At 40.6% G+C, this 22,936-nt stretch overlaps 1 long non-coding RNA gene across 1 annotated transcript in view; it reads right to left on the reverse strand.

Moving 5' to 3' along the window:
• Positions 1–3,137: 3,137 nt before the first annotated feature.
• LOC126960084 (uncharacterized) overlaps positions 3,138–22,936 on the reverse strand; it is a 41,445-nt gene continuing 21,646 nt past the window's right edge. The window contains exons 2-5 of the long non-coding RNA XR_007727702.1: positions 19,186–19,313; positions 12,200–12,272; positions 9,926–10,037; positions 3,138–3,417 (exon numbers count right to left, since the gene is read on the reverse strand). This is a non-coding gene — a long non-coding RNA (uncharacterized LOC126960084). The remainder of the gene's footprint in view (positions 3,418–9,925; positions 10,038–12,199; positions 12,273–19,185; positions 19,314–22,936) is intronic.

Below are 22,936 nucleotides of genomic sequence, written 5' to 3' on the forward strand. Positions count from 1 at the left end.
GTAGCTGGGATTACAGTTGCCCACCACCCTGATTGGCTAATTTTTGTATTTTAATAGAGATAGGTTTTCACTATGTTGGCCAGGTTGGTCTTGAACTCCTGACCTCAAGTAATCCGCCCACCTCGGCCTCAGGCATGAGCCACCATGCCCAGCCTGACTCTCTTTTTTATTGCTGTCTTGTTAAATATAATTGTCAAAAAAAATGCAAAGAACTTGGTCTTTATAATACTGAGTCTATGGAATTTGTTGAGATCCCATTTTGTAAAAATTGTACATGACAATTTTTAAAATTAGATCAATGTATGCTTGAAAAGGATAATTTCCTGTAATTGTTTTTATTGATAAAGACTCGAAGTCACTTTAATTTTTCAATCTGGGAACTTAAACTTCTTCAATCCTAGGAAATTCATTGTTGCCTTTCCCCTGTCTTTATGTTCTCCTGTAAATTAGAGTTCCTAGATATAAATTAGATGGTTTCATTCAATTCACTACATTTTTGACCCTCTTGTTTATATTGTCCATCTCTTTATATGCCTGTGCACATCCTGCATGGTTACTTAGCAATGCCTTCTAGTTAATTAATCTGTTGTTTAATTTGCCCTCGGCATCTTTCATTTCATTGCCTGTGTTTTGCATTTTTGCAGTCTTATTAGATTCTATTAGAAATCCATTTTTTAAAAAACCTAATGTTCTATTCTAAAGTTTGTGATTTATTTTTTCTTTTGTTCTCCTTAATGATTTTAAGCATACCAAATTATAGTTATTTAGGTATTGTAGGCACTTACAGTTCTTGGAGTGCCAGTTCTACTGTTTATTGCAACTGCTGATTCTGCTTAGGATGGTATATGTCTTGGGATTTTAAAGTTTTGATTATGAACTTATTTCCAGTGGCAGTTGTTTCTCTGTGGAAGTCCTATGTATTTTATTGTGACGATCACCTCCATTTTTTCCTAGAGGACCCAGAAGTTTCACTGTTCCATGAAGAGTTTGATGTTAATTTCTCAGTTTGATATTTCTGAACCATATACATAAAGTGAATTTGGATTCCACACTTGTCACAGTACAAGTGGATGGTATGATTTTTCTCATAGAAGACATTATCCCCCACCCAGAACCAGTGTGGCAGTAACAAGGAGGCAGAAATCCAAACTACTTAGCCTAGTGAACAAGACACTTCCTCACCTGGCTACTGTCCCCTCTGTAGTCCCAGCCTTTGTTTCTCCTACGCCCAAGCCCTTCTCTACTTCCACATCAGATTTCAAGGACATTGCTTCATCACACCACTGGGCCAACTTATACTGCTCCCAATGTCTGGAATGCCATTTTCCCTCTTCCTTCTCTACCAGGTGGCTACACTTTCTTTATAGTGCAGATTGGATGTTATCCCTCTTGGAAATCTTCAGTTGACTCTCTAGAAAACTGATGTTGACACACTCAGATTGGGATGGAGAGAGAGTATGGACTCCACAGATGTTTGAATAGTAGTATCAGTAGTATATGGGGTTAAGGGAGAAGTAGGATTCAGAAAATTTTCCATATCTTTAGTGTGAACACTGTAGTATGCAGTGATATTGTTAATTAAGATAGGGAATCATGCAGAGAACAGGGTCAGGCAGGGGTAGATTTTGGAAGGGGATGAAAATGACCTTGGCTTTGAACATATTGCTTTTGAAGTGTGTATTGGTGCATGTAGTTAGGAGTCATTGGAAAATGTCAGTCGGAGGTCAGAGGAGAGGTTGATGCCAGACAGTAGTTATTGCCATGTAAGTGGTGGTTGAAGCTGTGGAAATAGAAGAGCTTCTTCAAAGGGACCATGAAGTGTAAAAGGAGAGGGAGCAAGGGTCAAGTTCTGGAGTGGACTAAGGTATAAAGGCAGGCAGAGGGACAAAAAAGGAGGAAGGAGACAGAGAAAGGTATTCAAGGACACCAGAGGAGAGCCAGAGGAGGGCCCAGGGAGAGTGTCCTGCTAGAAGGCAAGGGATAGGGGGTTGTCAGTAAGTGAAACAGGTTCAACTGGGTTAAATTCTACATGTGCTGATCCCAGCCCTCATTGGCCGACCCTGAGTAAGGCTGAGGCAGAATGTATATGATTTGTCTTTGTATAGGCTCCCTCATGCCACCTTTCACTTAGAAAAGTGCTATAAAATTATGCATTCATGAATGAATTCATAAAGGGCATAAAGAGCAAAATTTTACACAGGATTTGGAAACATTGTTCAATAGGTCAATTCTAAAGACAGACTAAATTACACTCCTCCTCAAAGCCATTTATGCCTCTTGAATGAAACTCAAGCCCAGCCTGACCTTTGAGACCTTTCAGATCCTGGCCCCACTCATTCCCTGTAATGGCACTCATTCAAGTTCAGGCCACTTCATCCGCCTGCTCACTGTTCTCTGAGTGGATCCAGAGTTGACATGGACCAACACCCCTCTAGCTGCAAAACGTTCCTCCCCATCTCAACTTCCAGATTGTTCCTTTAAAATCTACCTCCCTCATGAAGCCTAGAAGGATTTTCCAGAACCAGTTGTGATCTCTTCATCCTCTCAATTCTCACAATCTCGTGTCTGCAATACCCATTGCATCGTATTTGGCTGTGTGTGTGTGCGTGTGTGTGTGTGCGCGTGTTTTATGTGTATTTGTGTCGTATGAGGTTTCCCACCTTCACTCTCACTCCTGGAGGGCAGACACAAAAACATGTTCATCTTTGGGAGCACCAAAGTGTCTAGTACCATGACTTGCATGTTGATGTTTGATACACAGCTGAAAAATAAATGAATGGGCGAATGTGAAGCTGAAGTACTTTGATCACATTATAGGATCTGGGATCAAAGCATGTGTGGAGTGTGCCAAGGTGGCCTAGAGAGTCCAGCAGCTCAAGAAGTGGCCCCAAACCACAGACATCACCATGGGAACAACCACAGTGAGGTCAGGGGCTTGTGCCCTGGCAAGAATTAGGCTTGAAGATTTGATTTCAAGTGAAAACCATAAACTTCATGTACCAGAATGAGAGAGGCTCATGTGAGATTTTCTATGGTTCAGCCCTGGCAAAAGTTCAGTCACCATGAACACAGTCAGAGTGCATTGTAGGTAGCTAGAGGTCAAGAATACATTAACACACTCACACACATGCATAAAGATGTATCCATAATTTTTTAAAAAACATATTTGACTCATCTCAGAGTCTCCCAAGGATAGGTTGAGGCCCCACAGCTCTTCGTTATGCAGTAGAGGAAGACCAACGTGAGAGTTCATTTTATGTGTCAATTTGACTGGGTCATGGGGTATGCAGATTAAACATTATTTCCGGGTGTGCCTGTGAAGGCGTTTCCAGATGAGATCAGCATTTGAATCAGTAGATTCCATAAAGTACATGGCTGTCCCCAGTGTGGGCGGGCATCATCTAATCCATTAAGGGCCTGAATGGAACAAAAAGAAGAGGGAGGGAGGATTTGTCCCCTTCCTACCTTACTTGTTGAGCCAGGACAATGTTCTCCTGCTCTGGGACTGGGACTTCCACTGTCAGCTTCTCTGGTTCTCAGGCCTTCAGACTCAACTGAAACTATACCATTGACTCTCCTGGACCTGCAGCTACCAGATGGCAGATTGTCAGACTTCTCAGCCTCCATAATTATATGATCCATTTTCTCATAACAAATCAAGAGAGCAAAATCAGAGAGAGAGAGAGAGAGAGAGAGAACCAGAGAAATAGAGCCAACTGGATTATATCAGTTTGTTCTCATGGTGCTAATAAAGACATAGCAGAGACTGGGTAATTTATAAAGGAAAACAGATTAATGGACTCACAGTTCCACGTGGCTGGGGATGCCTCACAATCATGGTGGAAGGCAAAGGAGAAGCAAAGGCATGTCTTACATGGTGGCAGGCAAGAGAGTGTTTGCAGGGGATCTCCCATGTATAAAACCAGCAGATCTCATGAGACTTACTCACTACCATGAGAACAATATGGGAAAACCACCCCATTATTCAATTATCTCCACCTGGCCCCACCCTTGACACTTGGGGATTATTACAATTCAAGGTGAGATTTTGGTGGGGACACAGCCAAACCATATGAAGGATATTGGAACCCTGAATAATATACCAAGTTTACTCAAAAAAGCATTTAGGGCAGCTCTTAAATGCCTACTGCAGTTTGATCTCTGCAGGTGTGTATGGGAAAACCTGTGTCCACCAGGCAGCCAAATGCTTGTGTAAAGTACCTGGGAGATGTAACTTGGATCGTTTCAGAGTGTTTTTTTGGAAATCATTGAAGCCCTACCAAAACAAACTGAGTTTTGGTGTAATTCACAATAAGCCGTTCCTTCTCACAAGAGTGTCCAACCAATGGCTGCTTCCTTTTCTCTCTCTTCATTTGCTTTTCCCACTCTTATTTTCTCCTTTTTTGTTTTGATAAATATCAAAAGGGACATTTGGATAGAAATTGTTGATGTTCGTACTTAGATCTTATTCTCCGTCAAATGCCCTGTCAATGGCCGTGAAGGTAAGGAGTCACAGGCAGGGACAAATGAGCAAGAAGTGCAAAAAAACATTATGCTAGTCAGGCATGGTGGCTCATGCCTGTAATCCCAGCACTTTGGGAGGCTGAGGCAGGTGGATCATGAAGTCAGAAGTTCAAGACCACGAGGTCAGAAGTTCAAGCCTGGCCAACATGGTGAAATCCCGTCTCTACTAAAAATACAAAAAATTAGCCAGGAATGGTGGCGGGCACCTGTAATCCCAGCTACTCGGGAGGCTGTGGCAGGAGAATCGCTTGAACCTAGGAGGCGGATGTTGCAGTGAGCTGAGATTGCACCATTGCACTGCAGCCCAGGCACCAGTGTGAGACTCTGTCTCAAAACAAAAAACAATAACAACAACAACAACAAAAACCATGATGCTATATGGGCTCAGGTTCTGAATACATTATGATTTTTAAACAGCAGATTTCTAGACCTAATTACCTGCATTTGGATTCATTTATGTCCCTAAAGCAGCATTTAGAGTCACTAGCTGGCAGTGAGGTGCATTGGCTGGGGTATTTCACAGTGTACACTGTCTGCACCCAGGGATGAATTAATGAGGAAATTCCAAGATAGAGGGTGTAGATGGGCCAGAAGGAGCACCCTAAAACATGATGTTTTATCCATAAGCAGCAAGGTTGGTGGAGGCACCTACCTATCTCATAAATGCTGCCAGTCAAGGAGAAAAGGAATTGCTTTTTAAAATTACTTCATATATTTGTAGGGACCACAGAAGTCCATGCTAACAACAAATGCATTCACCTATTTTTTCAAAAGAGGAATGATCCCTGGGATTACCTCTAGTAGGTTTAAGTGTATGGAGGAAATAGCCTGGAACATCTGAGAAGTAATGGAATCATGAGTGAATAAGCCGCTTGGTGTTGCCACAAATAAATCATCCAGGAGCAACCTGAAAGCTATTTAAAATTCATAGTGAAGGGGAAGAAGGTCCCTGCAATACATCTTGATTTTGGTAATGCATTTGATACCACGTCACAAAATTTTACTTATGAAATTAATTGACACTGGCTTGGATGTGAACACTGTCATAGGGATCGATAATTTTCAGGGGGTCTGTAAACAAGGCATGGTGATAAATCGTGTGACATCCTGCAAGGGATAGTTGATTAGTAGGGGTGCCAAAGAGATTGGTGTTAAGCCTGATCATATGCAACAATGCTATTAATGGTTTCCAGGAGAAAGCAAAGAGAATGTTAATGAAATTTGCAAATTATACAAACTGGGGTGGTGCTGGAATAAATCCAATAAGAATGATGGATAGAATTTATTCCAAGAGATATAGACAGGCTCAATATATGGGTAATAAACAGCAAAATGAGATTCATTTTCAAAAAATGCAAACTAGGAGAGATCAGGCGACAAAATAAAATAAAAAAGTGATTCCTATAAGGGCACTAACAACTCACTTAATTTGTAAGATGCTCCAGGGTCCTTTTTAGTTGGTACCAATGTAGCTCTATACCTCTTTTATTCCATCATCCTTTTCTCTTTGTTGCCATCCACCTCACATCTTTTTCTGTGACCTCCTTTACTGGTCCATGCCCTTTCTCAACTCTGCTTTTGCAAATACCGTTCCTTTTCCTTTTATTTCCACATGTAAAACCTAGTGCATTCTTGAACACCCCGCACATTGTTCATCTTCCTTGTTATATGGTTCTCTCCTCCCCTGGAAAGCCACTTTCTCCACTGTAAGGCTATCTTGCTTGGTAAATGCTTTTATTGGGATTCTTTAATTGCGTTATGACCCTGGAGAGGAAGTAAGGGCAGTGGCTATGTACATGGTCTTCAGGGTCAAACAAAGTCAGGAACCAGGATAAGTCTCACATCCACTTACAGGCGGAGGTGAGTTTTTAGATCCTGCCAAGCCTCAGTTGTTCTGACTATAATATGGGTACCGTTTCAGGGATTCAATGACATACTGTAAAAAGCTTGGCCCGTTGATGAGCCAGTTTTCACTGCCAATCATTGCTCTCAGTAGTAGCCTTTGCTTAAGACTTTTCGTTTTTTTAATCCATGAACTCTTCAAGGGCAGAGAATTTGGTGATTTTAAAAAATATTCCTCCTAGTGCCAGGCACAGTGTCTGATGCATAGTAGGGTTTTCAGGGAGCCAGTGGGTACTACATTAGCATGGGAATTTTTTCTGAAGCTATTAGAGCAATTTCTTTTACTGTATGGATTTGGGTTCAGTGGAAACATGGAGAAGATAGATAATGTACATATATTTTCAGTTTCTTTTACAGGTGTTTCCGAGGGAAAGCAGGCGGCATTTCATCTGAGTTATGTATTGTTTCAAACATTCAGTGGAGGGTTTCTGGTATCTCTCTTGAACTCTGGTGAGCTCATGTCTGAAGCAGTATAGTGAAGTGTGAGCCAGCTGTAGCCAGATGGGTTGGGAGCTACAGAGGGGGCAGGCAAAAGCGATGTGAAGAATGCTCAAAGGGCCAGCCAGTCTGATTCATAAAGAGAAGCACTGAGGGTGTAAAGGCATGTATACAAATACCTGCAGTTATCCAACACATGGGGACGCTGAGGAGGAAGCAGGATCTTGGCACTTTATAACACTTGGGATTAACAATTTGAACAACAAATAAAAAGAAAAACATGAATCCGATACTTCTGATGCCAGTGAAATCTCCTTGGCTCTGGAATAGTCATTTTCGGCGCAGTGCAGCTCTCTCACATGCACAAACTTGCTGGAAACGAAGCGATGAAGCACCAGGAAGCTTACAGCCAGTCATTTTCTGACACAATGGTATGTGTCGTCTGATATGCTGGAAATCACCCCAGCCTGCCTATATTTGTTCACTAGCCCCAGGCTCTGTCTCCCACACATTTGCCAGAAACTTAGTATTAGTCAGTTTTTGATAAGAAACAAACATCTCAGCTGATGCTGTCTGACAAACATGGGCCAGCAGGTCAGCCGCAGTTTGGCTGGTCTAGGCTGAATATGGCAGGGCAGGGCCAAGCTGGACTCCAAGTTGGGTTCAGGTTGACTCATGGATCCTTGGGACATGCTGTCCTCATGGGAGATCATAGGACCTTAGGCCATCAAGCCAAATCACACAAACCCATTTAAAGCCTCTTCTTGGATCACATGTGCTAATAGTCCACTGGCCAAAGCAAATCACATGGCCAAGCTCAGCAACAAAGTGGCAGGGAGGTATAGTCAGTCTACATTATATTTCTTGGGAGATAATGTAAATGGTAATGCTTAAGATACCCCTTGTTCTCTCCAATATGGTGACTTCAAGGAAAGGTGATTTTCAAGCTTCATCTTGATTTTCAAGCATGGCAGTACTTAAAATACTCCTCCTTCTCTCCAATATGGCAATGCCTGGCAATGTTTAAGACACGTGGCCATGCTTAAGATAGCCCTCCTTCTCTCCCATATAGTGATTTCAAGGAACTGTGATAGTCAGGCTTTATCTTGGCATTAGCACTGGGCATAGGCTGCAGAAGAATCAGTATCTCAGACAAATGGAATGGTATATGGAAACACACAGAAGTTTCAGGGGTTGCTTAGGTTTTAACTGACATTAAATACATCTGTTTAGCCTACAGCAGTCGAGAGGAGGAGTCAAAAAACAGGGGCCAGCACTCAGTTGGTGGGAAGAAAAATGTCCCTGTTTGATTTAGGACCTGGGTAGATCGATGGTCCCTGAGAAGAACATCTCCAAACTCATTTTGCTCTTCCACAGCCTCACCCCTGTGCTCCTGCCCTGCTGACCTCCTTTCTGTCTCTTGCCACATCGAACTCTTTCTTTCCTCAGCACCTTCGCACATGCAGTCACCGCTGTCTCAAATGCTCTTCCCTGCCTTCTCTCGGTTGACTCCTTCCCCAGTGTCTGTCCTTCACTTACAGGTCTGCTTCCCAGAAGAACCTTTCTTGACTGCCTGTGTTGGATATTTTCTAAATGCACTTGAAATCCACTTTTCACGCTGTACTGTGTTCAGAGAGGCACTGACAGTTCTTCAGGACACCAGCTTCTTCTTAGGGGCAGAAAGTCAGAGTTTGGAGAGAAGTCAGGGTGTTTATCCCCTGGGCTCCCTCTCTGAAGAGTCATGTTGGTAGCCTCTGTACCTCTACTGAAAGCTTCTGTCAAGAGGATGCTCTCTGCCACCCCAGCTTCCTCCTCTCATCCTTTGAGGTTGGAAAAGACTCTTAGCAATTGCTAGCTTTTCTTTTGCTCCCCTCCAGGGACCCTCGCTATTTCTTCCTGGTTTCCCTCAATCCTCTACACACTTTTTCACTGAACAGTCTTTCTCTAAGTTACAACGTTTGAGTCTGCCATCTCTTCCTGCAGGGTCCTAATTAACACACGACCCTATCTAAATATGTCTCTCCACTACTCTCCTTCACTGACCCTTATTTTTTTCTTCATGCACTTAGAGTTATATAATTGTAAACTTTATTTATTTACTTGTTTTCTGCATGTATATCTTGGTGATTGTGAGTACCATGAAGATAGCGACAAGGCTTGTTTTATTTACTGCTACATGCTCTTCACATGGTACTTGTATGTGACTCAAAAATATTTGTTAGGCCGGGCGCGGTGGCTCAAGCCTGTAATCTCAGCACTTTGGGAGGCCGAGACGGGCGGATCACGAGGTCAGGAGATCGAGACCATCCTGGCTAACACAGTGAAACCCCGTCTCTACTAAAAAATACAAAAAACTAGCCGGGCGAGGTGGCGGGTGCCTGTAGTCCCAGCTACTCGGGAGGCTGAGGCAGGAGAATGGCGTGAACCCAGGAGGCAGAGCTTGCAGTGAGCTGAGATGCGGCCACCACACCCCAGCCTGGGCGACAGAGCAAGACTCCGTCTCAAAAAAAAAAAAAAAAAAATTTGTTATATGAGCATAAAAACAAATGAATGGATAACAAGATACCAATCAGGTTTCCAGAGAAGAAATGTCTTTAGTTGAGCAATGCTATTTTTCAGGTATTATGTCCATGCATTACTTCATTTACAATACCCTAGAGGTAGATATAATTAATGTCTCTGTGATATAAACAGACTTTGAGGAGACTGAAACTTTGAGAGCTTAAATAGCTTTCTAGAAGACATACAGCTAGCAGGTAGTTGCTCAAGGATTTAAACCAAGTTCTGTCTGACTCCAGTTGCCCTGCGTTTAATCACTGCACTGACCTAAATGGCTGGGCATCGGAAGGTAATATAGGGCCTGGTAGCCATTCCCAATCTCTCATTTGTCTGCAATGGAGAATGTAACTAATAGTTGGATCAAGACTCCTGGTCCCTCCAGGACTACCAGGTGGATGGATCAATCAGATTCAGACTGTGCAGCTAATAGAATACTCCCATCATTTATTTTTCTGTTATTAATGAATGATGGAGTTTAAGACTGAGGCAGGGTAGTTCTTACCTAGCGAATTCTGCCTCTTTGTTGTCTGTGTGTCCCAAGGATATATTTAATGATTTGCTCTTATGTACGTATACGATGTAAAAAGAGGTGAATTCCGTGCCGAGCAGAACACCTGTCAAAAAATTAGGGTCTTAGTTTTACAAATCCCCAGCCTCCCTTTGATTACTGCTGTAACTCACGCAGACAGAAGAGAATCTTTAAATTATACAGAACTTCATGATTAAAATATTTTGCCCCTTTTTATAGTTTGGGAAGAAAGAAGATGTGGCTTTAGAGGCTTGGTGTCAAATTAAGCGATACCAGAGTCATAGAGGAACATAGCAAATATGCATAAAGGGGCTAAAAAAGCATTTCTAATAGGTCTATACCATAGGAATTTGCTATGTGTGAAATTGAAAGACTTCCTAGGGAAAAACCTTGGCCCATTTGCTTTTAAATTCACTTTTTATGCTCTTATGTTAAAAAAAATATTTTAAGCTCCATTATCCCCTTGCAAAGGAATCTGATCGAAGGAATAATCTCAGAGCTCTGGAGCTCCCAAAATGCTGGCCTGGAGAATACCTTTGCTGAGGACAGGTGCCTTCTGAACCCCCTGCCAGCCCAGGGTTAGGGCGGGAAGCAGCCTTGTTCTGATATTTTTCTCCAAAGACTAAGGCTATAGCTGCCCCTAGACATAATCAATCAATGAAAAGAACTCAGAAATATATATTAAGACTATCTAGGCTAGGCTTAGCGGGTGAGAGAATGAAAGCAACAGGTCTGAGAAAGCTTATGATTCAGCTGGGGAGACTGGGCACACCTGTGTTGTAATGGGCAGTACTGCGGATTGGTTCAAAGTGTAAAATCTGGGGAGTTCTGAACACACGAGTAGATTGCACATGGGGGTGACTTTTAGGGTACATGGTGATTACATCCAGTTGTAATCTGTGATCCAGAGTGGCAGAAAGGAAGTCAAAGGCTCTTCAAGTCAAAGAATGTCACTAGCAAAGGTTTGGAATTTGGTAAGCAGCAACTAAAGCTTCTAGCTGGAGTGAAGGCAGTAGAGAGGCTACAAAGTGTTCTCAGAGTAGATTTAAATTCTGTCTTTGCTGCTTATGAGACTCATGACCTTGGTTTTTCCTTCAACTCTCAATTTTCATCTTCTCAAAATACTAAGAGGAGGAAGGAATGTTTGGAAGCAACTATGGAGAATGAAAAACAAACCTTTTATTTTTCATAACAGTCTGTCTAAATCGGTGCAAGAAAGCTTGCAAATCTGCATATGGTTCAACCTCTTTGCCCAAGATTTATAAGAATAGTGGAACTACTCCCTTGGAGAAACAAAGCTTCCATAATTTTTCTGCATATTATATATAGGTATTTTGGTAACTTCGTGTCATTTCATTAGCTTTAAAAACTTAGAAGGTGTTGTGGATTTATTTAATGTTTTTTTCCATCTTAATCCAAACATTAAAGTTTTGGGAAAGTGCTTTATATTATTCAGATAGCTCCAAAAAGTACATATAGACACTAAGAAGGGAAAAATAGACACTGGGGCCTACTTGACAGGAGAAGGAGGGAGGAAGGTGAGGACAGGAAAACTACCCATCAGATACTATGCTTATTACCTGGGTGACGAAAAAATCTTACACCAAAACCCTATGAGATGCAATTTACCTATGAAACAAATCTTCACATATTCACCTGAACCTAAAATAAAAGTTAAGAAGATTTTCAAAAAGACATTTAAAGGGTCATTTGAGTTTTGTTGAAGTCTGAGAATCTGAGTGATGTAAAGGACAACTCAACTCAGTAAACAGACTTGACTCTCAAGATAAATACCTCTTCATTTTGTTTGAGATCTTTCATGAAGCAGGTTGATTTTTGGCTCTTGTAAATCAGATCACATTTATATAGCAACAAAGAAAACAAATGAGCTAATATAACCCCTATATTTTTCATCTCATAGACCATGAGCTGAATTTTTACCACTAATGTGTTGCTGAAGGTTGCCTATTTTATTTTTTTCTAGAGGCAAGGCAGTGAGAAAATAATGATTTATTGAGCTCCCTCTCCATGCTCTGTGCTAGGGACTTTACAAGTGTTTTCTCATTTAGTTCTCAGTATGACAATCAAGGCAGATATCGCTTTCATCATCTACAAAATGGGATAATAATAATGCCTCTATCTCTGAGATGCTATTAGGATACAACAAGATAATGTGTATATAGTACTTAATGTCTTTCTCATAGCTATAACCATTATCATTATTATGACCATTTTAATTCTACTTACCTCACTAAGGTTATTCCATCAGAAGAAGCTAGGATTAAAGCATTCTTATAAAAAGGCCCCAAATGATGCATGTCTGTAAATAAGATGGGAAATTAGTTGACCTATTTATTACCACTTATGTGTAAGAAATAAGCATATATTCAAACACTCCTTAAAAATTTGGTGGGATTTGGATAAATCGGAATTTATTTGGAGCATACCTACTGCCTAAATCTTCGTTTTTAGTACTATTCTCCAATAAAAGGAACCAGAGCTCTTTGGATAAATGGCTTATGCTAGGGCTGGAGATACAGAGAATAAGCATGGATCACCTTGTAGCATTAGAAAGCAAAGAAGTGATTAGAAAACAAAGTAAAAGAAAAAACCCACACCATTATGATGAGAATGTGTCAAAGGGACACAGCCAACTGCAAGAACTCCCAATGGCCAAAGCTGGAACAATATGAACAAAAATAACTAAAGTATACTATTGGATCATAATGCAAAGCTTAAAATAAATATTTATGGGCCCATACTGACATAAATAAATGATGGAATAATTAAATAAATGGGTAAGAAGAGACAAATTGTCCACAGAGAAGAAATAAAAATAATTTATATAGATTCTCTGTCCTGAAGGAGGTAGACGGAATATATAGCTTCTTGTTCCCTAAGTGTGGGCCATGCATGGTGACTTCCTTCCAAAGAGAACAGTATGGAAACAGGGTGAAAAGGGAGATTTTACAGTGGAGAAACTTGACAAACATTACTCCAGCCAGGTGATCAAGGCCAACATCAACAGTCATAAGTCATGCTAACAGCAATGATGTGAGATAAATGGCCCTTGACTTTTGTGGTCTTCCTTCAAAAACCTGTAACACCAGTCTAACCATCAGCCAAACATCAAACAAATTCCAGTTGAGTGACATTCTACAAAATACCTGGCCAGGACTCCACAGAATCATTAAGGTCATATAAAACAAGGGGAGTCTGAAAATTTATCACAGCCAAGAGGAACCTAAGGAGACATGGAGCAGGGTGGTGTCCCAGATGGGATCCCAAAACAGAAAAAGCACAGTAGATAAGAACTAAGGGAATCTGAATAAAGTACGGGTCTTAGTTAGTCATAGTTTACCAATATTGTCCCTTAATTTTAACAAATGCACCACATAAGATGTTAGTTTTCAAGGAAACTGGGTGTGAAGTATATGGAAACTCCATATCATTTTCATAATTTTTCTGTACATCTAAAATTGTTCTAAAAATATGAATTATTTGCACATAAACTTTCTGTAGTCCATTGTGAGTTTTTCTGAATTCTACGTTGAAGGTGAAGCAGCAAGAGAAAAACGTGGCATGGAAGCAATAGTAATTATTTTTAGGTCATGCTTTTGTAAATAAAGAGTATCATATATCGTTAAAGCTAAGTAATTGTAAAAGAAAAGTTTATTATTCCCCCCACATTGTTGATGGGGGCTATGCTGAGAAGAACAAGAGACTTTGTAAGGCCTGGGTTTGAGGCCCTGCTTGAATTCCTTATCCTCTTAGGGCTGTTATTTGAGTGAATGAGGTCATGGCTGTGACAGTGATTTGCAGGCTGCCCCTCGCTTAACCCAAGTCATAGTACTCCTGTATTCAAGACAGGAGTTTAGGAATTCCAGAGAGGAGCTGGGCCAGATTGTTATAGCTCTCAGCTCCCTGAGTAAGAACGCTGAACTTTGTTTCATGGACGATGGAATTTGTGGTTGGGTTTTTTGAGCAGGTGGATGTCATGGTCAAGAAATGCTTCAGTACAAGTTTGCTTGGGAATGGGAAGAGGACAGAGGCAGTGGAGGAAGGGGAGCTCTAGGCCAGTGATATAGTTTGTGTATTTTTCCCCTCCAAATCTCATGTAAAAATGCAATCCCATGTTGGAGGTGGGATCTGGTGGGAGATATTTGGGTAATGGGGATGGATCACTCAGGAATGACTTGGTGCCATCCCCACACTAATGAGTGAGTTCTCACTCTATTAGTTACTGTGAGGTCTGATTGTTACAAACAGCTTGGCACCTCCTCTTCTCTCTCTTGCTCCCTCTGACACCATGAGACATACCTGCTCCCATTTTGCCTTCTGCTATGAGTAGATGCTGATGCCATGCTTCTTGTACATCCTGTAGAACTGTAAGCCAAATAAACCTCTTTTCTTTATGAATGACCTAGCTGCAGGCATTCTTTTATAGTAATGCGACACGGACTAATACAGCCAGTGTGCTAGCCTTGAAGAGAGAGAAAGGAAGGATACCTGTGTGGGAAACCTCACTAAAGAATAGTCGTAAGGGGTTAGCTGGGGACCATAGAAAAAAGAGGAGGAAAAATCATAGATAACCTTAAGAAGGGTAAATGGAAACACATTAAAAAGAGAGGAGAGTGTATTGTGGGAGAGAGTGAGTTCAGTTGTAGGCAACTTGAAAATTAAGGTGCTGTTGGGACATTCAAGTAGGAAAGTCCTGTGGACATTTGGCTGCGGGGCTGTAACTGGGGAGGGAGACTGGAAATGTGGCTAAGGGGCGGTGATACAGAGAGATGTGCAGAAGTAATGACTCTGGTTGTATAAATAGGGAGTGCTCCCAGAAAGAGAGAGAGGACAGCAAAAGTCAAGGCAGTACCCACTGAGGGACCCTTACACTGGGAAGACAGAGGAAGTGGAGCTTCATGAAACAGTTTGTTTCATGGCTCTATAGCTCTCTCCATTTCAGAAACCTAACAGGATCACCACACATTTCTTGACGCTGCCTTACTGAGACTGTTTGGTTAAATCTGGCCCATGAATAGCTGGAAAGTATAGCCATCAGGGGGTCTTGTCTGAAGTGAGTCCCCAGTTCCCATCAGGATGGTCATTGTTTTGCTTCAGAGCCTAATTTCCACAAGGGTTCCATTAGAGGGTGACAAATCATAGGGCCACCATATATTTTATCCAAAGCAGGACACCTTGAGAGTGAAATGCAACTCTATTTCATCCAAATCAGGAAACCTTGAGAGTAAAATGCAGCTCTATTAAGAATTACAAAGGGAGCACACGAGTAAACCAGGGCTGTCCAGACAACCCAGTATGCAGACACCATCTACATATCAAGACCTTCATAGGGCCAAGGAAAGTTTTGCCCAAACCACCTCATTTCTTTCAGGATCTTTTGGATGAGCTAATGGCCTGTTCAACCATCCTTTGTCTTTTTTATACCTTGATCCCTGCCTATATTTGCCTGACAATTATTTTTAATAATGTTGCATTTACCCAGGTATCTCAGTGTTGAATATACTTGTGTTGAATCTGAAAACAAAATGGGCATCTCTAACAACTGATTATTTTTCTATTTCATAAAGAAGTTTCAAAGCGTAAGTACTTGGAGGATGAAGAAAGTAGTTCAATGTGTGGGGATGGAAAACGTACATCTAGAATAGTTAATGGGAAGAAGGTAATGAGCACAGGAAAGGATGTTGGTTTTCTCTTTTCCCATTTTGTCAAAAGTCTCAGACGCTTTCAACTTGTAAAGCACGGGTATAATTACTTTCTGATAATTCACAAAGTTCCCACCCAAAGCTTCCTTTATGCAGCCCCTTATATTACACTCAGCCGTGTTTCATGGACTGCAGTTGGTATAGCCATTACCATGACACATGCCAACCCTGAAGGGAGCTGACTGTCAAAAATACATGGAATAAGCAGAGCTGACAGCGTGCTGACCAACCACAGGGACATGTGGAATGGATAAGAGCTTTGCGGATTGCCCTCTTCTGCAGTGAGGCATACTTCCAGTTGCTGAATGATGACTTTAATGTAGAATCTCCTTTCATTCCTCATAAATTGCACTATATTAGAGGAAAGAGAGTGAAGCAGGACCTTAAAAAGTGAAGTGCCTCCAAGTACTGCCCTTGCATGAGAGCTTGCCCTGCAGGTTGGGTACCTTTGATGCATCCTGATGGGGTCAGAATCAGAAATTTACAGTTACTGGCAGGCAGGATGGTTGCACTTGGAACTTTGTGTAATTTGGTAGCATAATCTATGGATCTTTCCAGGATCAGGGGTGACTCTATTTCCTATGCCGCATTTATGCATGTAGAGAGCCTGGATGGAACTTAGTTTCGATAATTTGGGCTATTAGTTGGTTAATAGCTCTCATTTTGTAAGATGGTGTGATGGTCAATTTTATGCATCAACTTGACTGAGCCACAGGGTGTCCAGACATTTGGTCAAACGTTATTCCAGTGTGTCTGTGAAGGTGCGTCTGGATGAGATAACATTTGAATGTATGGTAAAGCAGATTACCCTACCTAATGTGGGTGGGCCTCACTCAATCAGATGAAGGCCTGCACAGAACCCAAAGCATAAGAGGAAGCCCCTCTTGCCTGTCTTTCAGCTGGGACATGGGGTTTGTTTCTGCCTTTGAACTCTAAGTGAATCATCGACTCTTCCTCTGGGTCTTAAACTTGTTGACTACAGCTCATCTTATTATTTCAGTTTTTCTGGAGAACCCTGATTAACACAGATGGTATTAGTTTGCTAGGGCTGCCAGAAAAAAGCTTAAATGACAGGAACTTATTTTTTTCACAATTCTGGTGGCTAGAAGTTCAAGATCAAGATGTTGGCAGGATTGGTTCTTCCAGGCTTCTCTCCTTTGCTTACAGATGACCACTTTCTCCCCACGTCCCCAAATCGTATTCACTTCTGTACATGTCTATGTCCTAATTTTCTCTTCTTATAAGGATACCAGTCATACTGGATTAGGGCCCGCCCCAGTGACCTCATTTTAACTTAATTATACCTCTTTAAAAGTATCTGCTCTTTCCCCCAATGGAAACAGTTAAAAGGATGAGGGTGGTTGAATGGCTCTAGGGATACATAGAATGTGAGGAGGGGTTATAAAAAGATTGCCTTTAGATTCCTAAATTGTAAGAGGGAAATGGCAGCAGATTGCTCAAGGGCATCTCAACTGTAAAGTAAAGGCTTTTAACTATGTAGTTTTTCTGTGAACTTCCTGTCATAAGATCCTTCTTAAATGGGACACATACATTAACCTCTTGTAATAGGACTCCTTGATCAAAGGTGACAGAAAGCAAAATCTTTCTACTTAAGGACAAAGCGGAAATTTATAGGCAGGAATCTGGGTGTTTTGTGGCAGACATGAATGGTCAAGTGACAGGAAAGACAGGGAGGCAGCTAGGCTCAGAAATGACAAGCAGCAGGAATTCAAAGATCACCAGGGCTTTCTCTTCATCTCCAGTCTTTGCTTCTTGCTGCCTTTGGCTTCATTCTTTACTGTTTCCCTCTCCTTTTCTCTCCTTCCCTTCTCTGTCTTTCTTCATTAGGTCAGAACACAACCACCAACAATTCCAAAGCTTTATACCTTAGAGCTTTCAGTTACCCAGAGAATCAAGGACTCTCTTTGAGACTCAATCGGTAAATTTTTGGGCAGGACTTTAGTTTGCTCTGCTTGGCCCAGGCTGTATCAAGCATCTGCCTCTAGACCAATCAGTTGCGGCCACTGGACAGGCCTCCATTTAACAAAATGGCTGCTTTCACAGTAGGAGTCAGCAGGAGGAGACTGTTATAAAAGAGGGAAGAGGCAGACAAGCCTATTGGTGTCCTCTAAACCTTGTATTAGCAGTTTCTATATCTTTTAGAAAAATGACTAAATTATCTATGGCTAGAGATATGACTAGATTACATAATTAGCTTCATTTGGGGCTGATAGACTTTTAGATAAAGAGTTCAAACAACAAACAATTTGATTTCCATAAATTAGAGAATGTTCTGGGATAGTTTTGATGGGTAATCAAGACACCTGGAAAGTTCCACATTAAAAAAAAAGAAAACAAACAAACACAAATCAGCTGCAGTAGAATTATCACGGGCATGTAACTTTATCACCTAGTACTCGGCATTGAGATGGACAGATGCAGATGGAGAATGAGTTGCCCTTCACACCATACAGACGGCAAAGATCTTTTTAGTAAAAAAGACTGAGGGGTTTTCTACTTTCTTCTCTATGTGTTCAGAATCACAAGTATAATCCAACATGACTTCAGAAAGCAAAACTGCATTAAATGCTTTCAGAAATAAACATCTGATGTCTGTTAGGGTGACATAGCAGTAGGGTGACCATATGTTTTATTACCCCATCCAGGATAGGTTTGGAAGTGAAAGGCGATAGTATTAACTATTTATGGAGATCAGTTGACCATGTATAGTCACAGTGCATTTTAAGATATTCACATGGCCAAGAGAAACTTTTTGCCCAAACCATCCCATTTCATTCAGCTTTTAGTGAGGAACGATTCTGCAATAGGACTTTTGGGGTTACCCCAGTAAGAAGACCCCAGTTTGAACATCCAAGGCAACTAGGAGGCCTGGCATAACTTGGAGAAAACACACCAGTCTCATTTGGAGAATCATAGGACATTTTATTGTTGCTTGTCATATCATAGAAGCAAGTGTGTGGATGCCTCTACGCTTGATTGCAGGGCCTATACATAGAGTAAGGCTCCTGATCCCTTTCACTGCACTTTGCCAAGTTTAGTCCCTTGTTCCCCAATCACCCTAACAGCTTATGGTTTCTGATAAACTTGACACTGGCCAGAAGTTATGGAGGAATGACCTTCTCCTCCCAAATTTGGCCTTGTAAGTCCCATTGTATCATCTTTCCATGAGCCCTAATCAATTTGTGTTCTACCCATAAACACTGAAATGTGCAGGCTATATTTGCTATCATGAGACAGCTTTTGACTTTCCCATGTCCAACATCAAATCAGACAAATATCAAAATGATGTGTTTTACATCTTGGGAAAGATGATGATGAATGAAAAAAAAAAAAAAAAGCCCACAGAGAAGTAGTCTATTACAGCATTTAATAGATAAACTGGTACAGAATCATAAAGACTTGTTTTAGTCCTGAATGCCAGAGAATAAAAGACTATGATGATCAGCCAGTCTGGCCTTGGTTTCATATCACTATCACTAAAGTACTTACAGCCTTTCTGTTCTGTTCTTGCTCCTTCCACTGGATTGACCTCATCAGGTTCACTCCACATTATCCGCAAGCCCCTCACTGCTTTTGGTGAACTGTCTTCCAGGATAGCCAGGTGGGTCAGACACTACCTGGAACCGACATACGGGAATCTACATGTACACGGCAGGGGTGCATTTTTGTTAATGTAAAAAGTTGAAAGAAAAAATATTTTCATAAGAGTTAATACTAATTATCTAGATTGGATTCTACCATCTAAACATTCTCTACTCATTAACACTTCAAAATACCTTAAACAATATTGAAATAACATTGTATAAGCCATAAAGAAATAATGATGGACTTGTGGAATCATGCTCCCTTTAAAAATGTCAAGTCTAGGCTTGGTAGAAAAATGAAGGGGACACGATAGGGCCGAAAGTCAATGGCCTTAATGGGGAGGGAGTTGGGGATAGGGTTGGCTGTGTGTAAAGGTGTCATGGCCATCTAACTCCACCACCTGGTACCCAGCATTGATGGGAACACATATTGATGGAGGGTGAGGAGTTGCACCTTACATCATATAAAAGGCAAAACTGAAAAAAGACTAAGGAGTTCTCTACTTTCTGCTGTGTCTAAGTGTCTAGAATCATGTGATTATTTTCTTGGTGCTCACTTTGTAAACCATTGTTTTGTAAACTATTGCTGACATAAGTGGGAGATACAGTTTATAGAAAAGTGCTACCTGTTCAAATTAAGTGGGAAACAGTGTGTAAAGGGTTGGTGTGTCCTATGAAACCCCTGTGTCTGCATTATGTGACGTCAGTCACTCACAGAAGCCCCATTGCTGAGTTATGTCAGTGTCATAGCCTCATGCCTTTTGAAGAGGCAGCTGGGTCTAGGAACTGACAGCACAGTCTTTGAAGATTGACAGATGCAGTTTCAAATATTACTTTAGCAATATACGAGACCTGTGGTCTTGGCAACTTAAGAGTTTCTGGCTGTCTCTTTCCTCATTACACAGTAGAGATATGTGATTTTTATCCATGTAGGGTGTATGGCATGATGCCTGGCACATACCAAATGTTCAAAAAATGGTAATCATCACTACTATTGTTGCTATCATCACTACTATGATATTATCTTTCCTGTTGCTTATTTCCATTCACCTTAAGTCTGACATGATAAATTGCTTTTATTATTATTTTTTTTAAGTTTTAATTTTTGAGACAGGGTCTCACTTTGTCACCCAGACTCACTGCAACCTCCTCCTTCTGGGTTCAAGCATTTCTCCTGCCTCAGACTCCCAAGTAACTGGGATTACAGCCTCCCAAGTACCTGCCACCATGCCTGGCTAATTTCTGTATTTCTTAGTAGAGATGGGATTTCACAATGTTGGCCAGGCCTCCTGGCCTCCTGACCTCAAGTGATCCACCTGCTTCGACCTTCCAAAGTGCTGGGATTACAGGTGTGAGCCACCACATCAGAAATTACTTTTAAAACTCAGTTTTACAAAATGCGTTGTCCCCCACTTAGAACTAGTCTACAGAATTATGTAACTAGTTTGGTCTCCTATTTTCCCTAGCATCTAAGAAATTAAGTTAAATTGGAAATTGAGGCCATTAGGCTGATCTACATGCTTCATTCATTGTGCTCTATGTTCCATGACTTCTACTTTATATTTTCCTGAGTAAAAAGTTACTACTTATAGATGATCTTTTTTTTATTATATAAAGTTTGAAATTTCACCTTCTATGCTGTCTCCTGTTACCAATGATTTACGTCTCTTACACTAAAAGATACAACAAAGCAAGTTGAAGTTCAAGAACAACAACATAGGAGGGAAGTGAGTAGCCACTCCTGTACAGTGTTTGATACAGCTACTCATGTATCAGAAGGTTCTAGTCCCCCTTTTCTTCCAAAGACTTCCTTGGTAATCTAGTTGGCAAAAGAGAGTTGCTGTATATTGACCTCTCACAGGTCCACCACATGGCTTGTTCCTCTGCTTCTCCTAATTCTCAGCTGGCTCATTTTGCTTGGACTTTTATTCTGCTCATTCTGCTGCCACTCACTTCCCAGGACTCTAAGACCATCTATGTCTCTACAACCACACTGGTCTTGGAGAAAGGGACAATGTAAGAAACACCACACTCTCCTGCTTGACCTGGACCGTGTGGGCATTACCTTGTTATTTCCCAACAAAAAGTTGACACCAGGATGCAATGATGAAAGTTAAAAGACTGTTTACACAAATAGATTTGCATAAGGCAGAGGAACATTTTGTGAGCCACCTATTTCAACAACCTACTTTTTCATTTATCAATGTAAAGGTTGATAAATAAGGACAACCTAAGATTTAAGAAAAAGAAAGATCCCCCAAAAAGAAGACAGAAATGAACAAACAAAATAGCTGACTCAGAAGAAACAAAGTAATTTAGGAAATAGAAACCAGCTTTAAAAATGTTCTAAGATGTCGAATCCATAAAACATGAACAAGCTGTCTAAAAGAGGAACAATCAGAAAATAAAAGGATTTGTTGAAAATTAAAATTGTGAGTGCAAAATATAGAAGATCAGTCTGGAATTCCAACACTCAGTGAATAGAAAGGACTTATAGAAGGAGCAAATGGAGAAAATGAAGAGGAAGAGATGATGATGATGATGATTATGATGACAATGATGATGAGAATCACGTTAAAAATAGTAGCAGTAGTAATAGTAGTAGTAAATAGCAGAAGATGATATTAATAATAGTAGCAGCAGCAGTAGTAGTAATAGTAATAGTAATTGCAGTAGTACAATAATAATGAATCAATATTTTCCTGAACTAAAGAAGAGTGCATGTTTTCAGATTGCATGTTCTCAGCACTGAACAGGGTGCAAGAACAAATGTTCACTAATACATACATACTATTAAAATTTTAAAGCTTCAAGAATGAGAAAAATGTGAAATCATCTATAAAGACTTAACACATTACCTACAAAAGAACACAATTTTGATTGACATAAGACTATCTACCTGCACCATTTGTGGCTAGAATAAAATGGAACACCACTTTTAAAATTCAATGGGAAAATTATTTTGAATCTAGAATTGTTACAACACCAAACACTTCATCCCATTCTCTTCTTGCTTGCATGGTTTCTTATGAGAAGCCTGCTATTAATTTTTGTCCTTGTTTGTCTATAGTCAGCATGTTTTTTTAATCTGGTTTCTTTCAAGATTTTCCCTTTGTCTTTGGTTTTCTGCAGTTCGAATATGATACGTCTATCTGTAGATTTTTGGGGGTTTCTATCTTGATTTATGTCTTCTGAGCTTCCCAGAAATGTGGTTTGATATCTGTTATTAATTTTAGAAAGTGATCAGCTATTTCTTCAAATATATCTTCTGCTCTTTTTTTCTCTTTTTCTGCTATTCAAGTTACACGTATATTATACTTTTTGGAATTTTCCTACAGTTCTTGGATGTTCTGTTCCTTTTTTATTCTTTTCTTCTCTCTGCATTTTAATTTGGGAAATTTCTATTGACCTTTCATTAAGCTTACTGGTTCTTTTCTTGACTGCGTACAGTCTACTGTTAAGTACGTAAAGGATATTATCCACTTATTTTACAATGTGTAGTGAGTTAAACAGTGTTCCTCCCACAATATGTGTCCAAGTTTTAACCCCCAGTACCTATTTGGAAATACAGTTGGCCCACCACATTATGGTTTCTGCACTGGTGGATTCAACCAACTGTGGATCAAAAATATTTGGAAAAAAACAATTTCACAAAG

This window comes from Macaca thibetana, chromosome 7, assembly GCF_024542745.1.
Source record: "Macaca thibetana thibetana isolate TM-01 chromosome 7, ASM2454274v1, whole genome shotgun sequence".
In the NCBI taxonomy this organism is placed as follows: domain Eukaryota; kingdom Metazoa; phylum Chordata; class Mammalia; order Primates; family Cercopithecidae; genus Macaca; species Macaca thibetana.